The sequence below is a fragment of the Primulina tabacum genome, chromosome 1, assembly GCF_025594145.1.
Source record: "Primulina tabacum isolate GXHZ01 chromosome 1, ASM2559414v2, whole genome shotgun sequence".
Taxonomy (NCBI): Eukaryota; Viridiplantae; Streptophyta; class Magnoliopsida; order Lamiales; family Gesneriaceae; genus Primulina; species Primulina tabacum.
In genome coordinates, this window is record NC_134550.1 from 29,354,262 (window position 1) to 29,363,643 (window position 9,382).

General features: G+C 36.5%; 1 long non-coding RNA gene across 1 annotated transcript; it reads left to right on the forward strand.

Annotated features, from left to right (window-relative positions):
- Positions 1-4,588: 4,588 nt before the first annotated feature.
- On the forward strand, positions 4,589-6,287 carry LOC142518631 (uncharacterized). Its single transcript, XR_012813604.1, has 4 exons — positions 4,589-4,832; positions 4,926-5,057; positions 5,381-5,422; positions 6,128-6,287. It is a non-coding gene; the product is annotated as an uncharacterized LOC142518631 (long non-coding RNA).
- Positions 6,288-9,382: the final 3,095 nt, after the last annotated feature.

Consider the following 9,382-nt stretch of genomic DNA (forward strand, 5'->3'; position numbering starts at 1 on the left):
CAAAATGTGGTGGTCTACTACATTGATGACCTTAGATGCTCAGAGGATCATTCCATCATGGGATATATTTAAGCTGAAGTTTAAGGAGAGTTAATGTCCTCCATCATTCTACAGTTCTAAAGCTTCTAAGTTTCATAAACTGAAACAAGGCGATATGTCAGTTGCGGAGTATGCAGATTCTTTTTATGCAATGCTAAGATATGCTCCTCATGTTGCTGCAAGTCAGGTTACGGTTGTTGAAAGTTTTATTGAAGGATTGAACGATCATCTGCACCCTTTAGTTTCTACCGGTAAGCCAGTGAATTATCTTGAAGCAGTGGAAATAGCAAAAAGGGCTGAAGCTAGCCTTAAGAGGAGTGGCAATCGAGTTCCTACCCAACATCATCAGTCGGGGAAGCAACAATTCAGTTCATCTGGTTCTGCATCTCTTCGTCCATGTGGAAAACAATTTAAGAAGCCTGGTTCTAGTTCTTCGAGTTCAGGGAACCGTGGTCGAATCGTTACAGTGGACCTTATTGTGATAATTGTGGGGGCAAGCATTCCAGTAATCAGTGTGTTGGAGTTCAAGGGGTTTGTAATAACTGTGGTCGTCCGGGTCATTTTGCTAGAGTCTGTCCTAGTAAGACGGGGAAATCAGCCCAGGCAGGTAGTGGAGCTCAAAGTAATAGAATTCCAGCTGCGTCCCAGTCTTCCCATCAGCCTAGTCGCCCTTCGCATCAGAGCAGAGGGCAAGATGGTCAACAGAATCAGTCATCTTTTCATGTATTTGCTTTGACTGAGGATGAGGCTCAGGCCTCTCCAGGTACTGTCATTACTGGTAACTGTACTCTATGTGGTTTTATAGCACGAGTGTTGTTTGATACTGGAGCATCTCATTCCTTTGTTTCTCATGCATTCGTTGTTTCCCATGATCTTCGCACCACTAGTATGAATTCCAATCTATCTGTTGCTACTCCGATGGGCAAAATGATTATCACTGATAATGTGTTGTTCAATGCGGTTTTGTTTCACGATGAAAATGTTCTGTATCTTAATCTCATAGTCCTACCTATGCATGACTTTGATTGTATCTTTGGTATGGATGTTTTGACTGCAAATCGTGCCACTGTTGACTGTTATCGAGGAATAGTTTGTTTCAGGCCTAACTTTGCTCCTAGATGGAATTTCTATGTCCGTGGTTCTCAAGCCAAAATTCCTCTAGTTTCTGCCATTGAGATGAACCGATTGTTAGATTCTGGTCATAAACTTTTTCTGGTTTATTCTGTGGATCTATCGCAAGATGAGCGACGGATTTCTGATATTCCTGTAGTCTGTGAGTTTCCTGATGTGTTTCCAGAAGAGATTCCTGGTTTTCCACTAGAATGAGAAGTTGAGTTCAGTATCGAATTAATGCCAGGAACAGAACCCTTATCTCGAGCACCATATCTTTTAGCCCCTGTTGAGCTGAAAGAACTGAAAGAACAATTACAGGATTTGTTGAGTAAAGGTTATATTCATCCGAGTTCTTCACCGTGGGGTGCTCCGATTCTATTTGTCAAGAAGAAAGATGGTACGATGCGGATGTGTATTGATTATCGGCAACTGAATAAGTTTACTATCAAGAATAAATATCAACTCCCTAGGATTGATGACTTATTTGATCAGTTGCAAGGTACTTCGGTATATTCTAAGATTGATCTCCGTTCTGGGTACCATCAAGTGCGAGTAAGAAAAGAAGATGTTCCGAAAACAGTTTTTCGCACGAGATACGGACACTTTGAATTTTTTGTTATGCCTTTTTGTTTGACCAATGCTCCTGCTGTGTTTATAGACTTGATGAATCGAGTATTTCGTAAATATCATGATCGTTTTGTGATTGTATTCATCGATGATATTCTTGTTTATTCCAAGTCCGAGGAAGAGCATGCCAAACATTTGAGATTAGTTCTTCGAAATCTTCAAAAGAAGCAATTGTACGCCAAGTTATCCAAGTGTGAGTTTTGGTTAGATAGAGTTGTGTTTCTTGGCCATGTCATATCTCAACATGGTATTTCTGTCAATCCAAGTAAAGTGGAAGCAGTTCTGAACTGTGCACGACCGACCAATGTGCCAGAGATTCGTAGTTTCATGGGTTTAGCTTGTTATTACCTGAGATTTATTGAAAATTTCTCAAAGATTGTTAGACCTATCACTCAACTGACTCAGAAAAATCAGAGATTCATTTGGTCTGATGAATGTGAGTCAAGTTTTGTCGAGTTGAAGAAGAGATTGACTTCTGCACCAGTTCTTACCATTCCAAGTGGTTCTGGAGGATTCGTTGTTTGTACCGACGCATCAAATAGAGGATTAGGTTGTGTTCTAATGCAGCATGGCAGAGTTGTAGCCTATGGTTCTCGTCAGTTGAAACCGCATGAGTCTAAGTATCCTGTTCATGACTTGGAGTTAGCTGCTATCGTTTTTGCTCTCAAGATTTGGAGACATTATTTGTTTGGGGAGCAATTTGTAATCTATTCTGATCACAAAAGCTTGAAGTATCTGTTCTCTCAGTCAGATCTGAATATGAGACAGAGACGTTGGATGTATCTTTTGAAATATTATGATTGTGAGATCCAGTATCATCCGGGAAAAGTGAATGTCATTGCCGATGCTTTGAGTCGTAAGGTTGTTGATGTTAATTTATCCTCGATTCGTGTTTCTAAGTTACGAGAGGATATTTGCATCTCTCGGTTGGATTTTCAAATCCAAAGTAATGCTGTTTGTGTATCTCAGATTTCTGTTGGGCTAGAGTTGATTCAGATTGTAAAGTCAGCTCAAAAAACTGATGATCGAGTTCTGAAATCTTATGAGTTAGTATCTCAAAGACACCAATTTGGTTTCTCAATTCACTCAGATGATTCTCTTCGGTTGAATGGTAGATTGGTTGTCCCAAATATTCCTGAATTGCGTACAGCCATCCTTAGAGAAGCTCATTGTACTCGATATAGTATCCACCCAGGAGGAAGGAAAATGTATCATATTCTATGGCCTCAGTTTTGGTGTAAGAATATGAAAAAGGATGTGGCTGAGTTTGTGTCTCGTTGTATGATCTGTCAGCAAGTCAAAGCGGCACGAATGAGACCGGGAGGATTACTGCATAGCCTTGCGGTTCCTCAGTGGAACTGGGAGAACGTAGCTATGGATTTTGTCACGCATTTGCCACGTACTTCTCGTCATTTCGATGCCATTTGGGTGATTGTCGACATATTATCTAAATCGACACACTTTATTCCGTATGAGAGGACATATTCGTATAAGAAGATGGCTCGTCTGTATATATAAAATGTTGGGAGACTTCATGGAGTTCCAGTTGCAATAGTCTCAGATCGTGACCCTAGATTCACATCAAAATTTTGGAATAGTTTCCAAAAAGAAATGGGTACACGGCTTGTGATGAGTACTGCGTACCATCCTCAGAGAGATGGTCAGAAAGAGCGTACGATTCAGACACTCGAGGATCTGCTTCGAGCTGTAGTCATGGATTTTAAAGACAGTTGGCAGGAAGCTTTACCACTAGTAGAATTTTCATATAACAACAGTTTCCAGGTGACTATTTGTATGGCTCCTTTTGAAGCTTTGTACGGCAGACGATGTCGATCACCTCTTTGTTGGGATGAATTTGGTGAGAAGCAGTTGACTGGACCTGACATTGTTCAGGAAATGCATGATAAAGTCCAGTTGATTCGTCAAAGAATGAAAGCTGCCCAAGATCGTCAAGCTAGTTATGCTAACAGACGTCGTCGGCCTCTAGAATTTCAAGTTGGAGATTTTGTGTTTTTGAGGATCTCTCTGTTTAGAGGTGTTGTTCGTTTTGGCATGAGGGGTAAGTTATCACCTCGTTTTGTTGGCCCCTACGAGATTGTTGAGCGTATTGGGACTTGAGCTTATCGTTTGGATTTGCCCCACTCATTGTCTGGCATCCACGATGTTTTCCATGTTTCTATGTTGCGTAAGTATGAGACTGATCCGTCTCATGTGATTTAGCCTGATGAGGTTGAACTTGACCCTTCTTTATCGTATACTGAGTATCCTGTTTGTATCTTGGATCATAAAGATAAAGTCTTACGCAATAAAGTTATACCACTTGTACGTGTTCAATGTTCGAGGCATGGTGTAGAAGAATCAACGTGGTAAACAGAAGAGAAGATGAGAGCATCTTATCCATATTTGTTTGATTATTAGTAATGTATTGTTGGTTTTTGTATCGTGTGTAAGATGTATGAGTATAAACAGAAATTTCGAGGACGAAATTTGTTTTAAGGGGTGGAGAAATGTAAGGTCCTGAAATTAGTTATCCTATAATTTTGGCATAATTAGAATAATTATTGAGTTGTAAACTAAAATAATTATTTATGCCAAATAATTTTTGTAGGTGTGTTCAAAATATGTATTTTATAATATCGGAGATTTTAACGATATAAAATACATATAGAGTTTAAATAATACACGGGAGCAAGATTAATGCAAAACCGGGATTTTATTGGGCATGTGTTACTATTTTTTTTTTTTTTGTAACTAATATACATATACATACACACAACTTATCTTTGAGAGAATGAAGAAGCCAATTTCCCAAAACCCATTCCCGTAGCTTTCTTTTTTTTTCCTTCAAAATTTTCGTCACTTTCAGCACCTTCATTTTGGAGAGATCATAACTTTACCGTCCGGCATCGAAATCACGAATGGTTTGAGGGGTTTTCTTCCTTACATCAGTAGCTTCGTTTTGAACCATGAATCGCTACTTTTGATGCTCGTTTCAGCCCCAATCGAACCCTGTTTCGTGGCTGTTTCTGTTCGAGTTTCTTGTTCGATTTTAGGTGAGCTATTGATTGGTTTTTCTTGGTTTTTTGGAGTATATTGAGCAAGGATTTGAAGCTTAAATCTTACCTTGCTGTTCCTGCGTTTTCCAGCTAGTTTTTAGTTCGTTTTTGGTCGTGAATAGTGTTTTCCGACGTCTTTTCCGGCGAGTAGCAACATTTGACCGCTAGCGACTAGTTTATACTTCGATCTTGGTAATTTTGGATCCAATTTTAGATTTTTCGGTGCATAAGTAGGCTGCCCCGAAGTGTAATTTTACTCGCTTCGATTTAATTTCGCTTTGTCGATTTTAATGCATTATATTGGGTTTATATTGTAAGTTCGATCGTTGGAGAGCTTTGAGGTATAAATCGAAGAGTTTGTGAATTAGTATCGAGTTAATCGTGTGATTATTTTGGAGAATGACGGTTATTTAGTTGAAATTTCAGAATTGTTGAAATTGATTTCGGAATTAAGTTTTGATAATTAAAAATCAATAATTGGATTAATTTAGTTTTATTGGCGAATTGTGAATTATTCGACCTATTTTTATCATTTTTAGGTCTAGGAGATTAAAGTTGAGCTTGTTGTGATTTTAGAGTCGGTTTAGGTATGTTACAGTTTGGTAACATATGACGGTAAACCATAAATTATGTGTTGCACTGATCGTGTTTATGATTTGTTGACTGTTGTAATATGTTAAATGTCTTCGTTGTGATATATGTTTATTATTGTGACATATTATTGTCATTTAGCATCGGGCATACAGTTATGACATTCATGTTGAGCCAATCGTTCTTGTTAGCCCATTGTTGATATCCGTTGTTATCTGGCACTGTTGTTTATCTCGGGATCATCGTGTGGCTGATAGGCCTATACACATGGGACCGTAGATGTGATTGAACAATCCCGTGGTTAGTGCATCCTTTTGAGGTGAGCGATGGGGTTGTGTCATCTAGTTCGTTATGTTGTGCCATCCTGTTATATCGTATCAACTGTATGGAGGCCGAGTCAGGGGTGTTATTTCAGCACAGCTTGGCATACCTCGCATACTTGGCAGGGCGGTTTAGCTGCATGACGATGTAGCTCCCCTGTGTTGTTGCTCGAGCATTATTCCAGTTGTTATCGTACTGTTTGTTGGCTCCTGTTATCCCGGTTATTCGTTGAGCTTTTCATGCATTTCATATCACATTTTATTATATGATTATGCATGATTTATGTTTATTTTTTTTATTGTTGAACTGTTTCATACCAGAATCCTAACCTCAGTTGTTTACTGGGGGGCTGCCGTGGTTGCTATTGGGCACCATGGTAGATCTTCCGAGTCGTTTTGCAGCATCAGGCCGAGGTTCCGCTTGTGGAGCTCGGGATTGAGGTTGGATTGCTTGGTTCTGTTCAGTGGAGTCTCCCAGTTAGTCTATATGTATGTCTTGAGTTGTTTCAGTCTTGTATTGTAGTTTTATTTGCCGAGGAGATGCCTCGTGTATCTGTAGTAGTATTTGGTTGTTTTGTGATGTTCTGAGTCGACTCTGTGATGCTTATGATCTGGTAAGTATTTGGTAAGTTTTAATTTCTGTTTAGTCCTGGCCAGTGCGGCTATAGGTTGTTTAATTTCGGTTTTGTTTTAATGACTCTAGTGGAAGTATATTTTGATATAAATAGCTGCTTGAGTTTTTCGGGATGTCCTATTTACGGGGAGGTCATGCCGAAATTTTTCTAGGCCCTGAGGTCCGTTTTAAAGTATTTTAAACATTTTTTCGCTGCAGTTTTAAGTCAAATCATTATTGTTTGATCATTAATTGTCATTAGAGTAAATGGGCCTCACAAAAATAACGTGTTTTTCAAATTTCTTCTAATCACTGTCCGACTCTGACATTGATGGAGATCTTCGACTTTCATGTGCATTTTATTGAGTATTTAACTGTTGCTACATAATATCTGCCATGATAGCTGTCATCTAGGAAAAAAATTATTTAATACTGTGCATTTATATAAGTACTTTAGAATCAATTTATCATTATTCAATATGTGACTACCTGTATAGGTAATAATTCAGGCTTATGAGATCCTCCAGCAGTTCCAGTTATCATACTTTGAATTACTCTTGTAAAATTTTTGAGTTGTTGTTCATGTATCTATCTCATCCGCTCCATTTCTTCTTGCCTTTGTTCGTCCATACTTTTCATTTTATCTTCCATTTCTCGTAACTTATTAGTAACATCAGAAGTAGGGAGATTACTCTGTGTTAAAAATAATCTAAATTTATACTGATCTGGGAAAACTTGGCTAGGTAATGCACCAGCTCCTAGACATCGAACCCGACCAGAATGCTCTAGTCCAAATATTTCACTTAAAATTATACATATAATTAGTATTGTACAATGCATAATTATATTTAAGAAACAAAATAAAATTGTAAATAGACTATAACCCGAAATGCTTCCTCATGCACTTCTGTTGGTTGTGTTACCTCGGGCTTGTCTAGGAGGTGACGCAGCACCGCATCATTTAGTAAATCCTAACAAAAAAAAAATTTGTCAATAAAATAAAAAAATATTGAGAAGCTATTTCAAAGCGTTGAAACAATTATAACCTCAACTCGTATTGCTTCATTATCAACAAGAGATCCTCCTTTCTTTTTACTTTGTCGACTCAAATGTAATATTTCAATACAAGTTGGTTTTCTGCCATTTTCTTGAAACTAAACATAGAAAAAAAGATTTTTGATTAAATATGCAGAAGTTATAATAACACAAAACTCACCTGTATTGAATGATATCATTACAATAATAAAATCTGGATAATATTTTCAAATACTAAGCATAGAAAATATCTCAACAAAATTGACTACCTAAATCGTATATGTTTAACAATAGCTCCCTTATATCTAATCTAAATCTGCCATAAGTTTAGGAAAAAATCATGTAATATAATAAATCGATTGTATGAAAATATTCGTGAAGTGATTTTATGATCTAATACTTACAAACTTATATTCCAAAAATGCAATATTTGTCCGTCCTTGTGCATGTATCCCTCTTTTTTTACTCTCATTTTCTCGATTTATTCTTCAAGTCCTCTGGAAAAATACAAATATATAAAATTTATCCAAAACAAAAATATATATAAAAAAAAATCAGTCAATATAAGAACAACCTCATTAGACTTCCAGTAATGACACAAAGCTTGCCATAATTCTGGCGTAAGGTCATGGGGAATGGGACGAATTGACACAAGTTCCCTTAATGGAATATTTGGATCATAAGAAATAGCTTTAACTTGGGTCTTCCATCGCCTCCATGAAACTCCCATCATCCGCATCACACTAGCTATATGTTGATCGAGGATATCAAAACTTGCATGTGAACATTGAAAAAGTTATAATAATGTTTTGAATTAAGTATGAAATATAATATTTATTAACTTACTGTTAAACGTTCCCATGCATCATCCAAGCAACGCTTACGCATTTTTCTCCAATCTAAAAAATCAAGGGGCAAAACATTTCCATCGCGAGCAATGGTGCCCACAAAATTGGCAAACATCGGCTGCATTTCTCCATAAGGTGACCTCTTTCATTAAATGTTACTACTAAACGGTCACCGGGTGCTAAGGAATGAACATCCTTCATAATAGTTTTCCCACGTTTCTTTCGTTGGTTTTGGGATGAATGTGTGATCTCGTTGTGACCTAAAAAATATGCAAAATATAATTATATTTTTCAAGCTACACATAACCAACAATTTATACTCAAAAAATATTTTTAACCTCCTCAATTATGCTCCTCGTTTTGTCTTGACTCCATTGTATTGTTTTGTGTTGCATTGTTTTGTGGGTCTAATAGTGGATTTGATGAAGTGATTTGTTAGTCGGGTTCATATTCGTGTCCTCTATTACTCGTATCATCTCTACGAGATCGTCCACTTATATTCTGAAGCAACTTTTGCATTCTTTTATTTGTCATATTTAATATCAAACCTGAAAAATAAAAAAAAAATTGCACAAAATAAATATTAAATATATATAATTAACAAAACAATAAATTTATTATATTAAAAATTTCTTACCAGATAAAGAATATAAACCCTGATTATCATAGTCAATAATCAAATATTACAATACGAAATCATATAATACAAATATCTTGGGAGCCAACCGATGCAAAAACGAATATTTCTTAGAATGCTCGAGACTTGTAGGCATAATTCTTTAATTGAAATATCAGTGCAATTGATTTCACTGATATTAATTTTAATTAAAAATATGATATGAATTGGAGTTTTTTTTTTTAACATTAAAAATAAAATAAAATTGAGAGCATATGTGATTATTTATTGTGAGGACACACACCGAAGGACGCTAAAAATTGATTGAATAAAATAAAATAAAATTAAGAGCACATGTGATAATTTATTAATAAGAATTGCACATATTGCCACACACCGAAGGACACTAAAAAATTGAGTCAATTTGATATATTGAAATGAAATATTTACACAAAATAGTGTGGATATTCAACATGTGGCTCTTTTTTATTTATTAATTTTTTTTTAATAAACGTCGGTTGAGG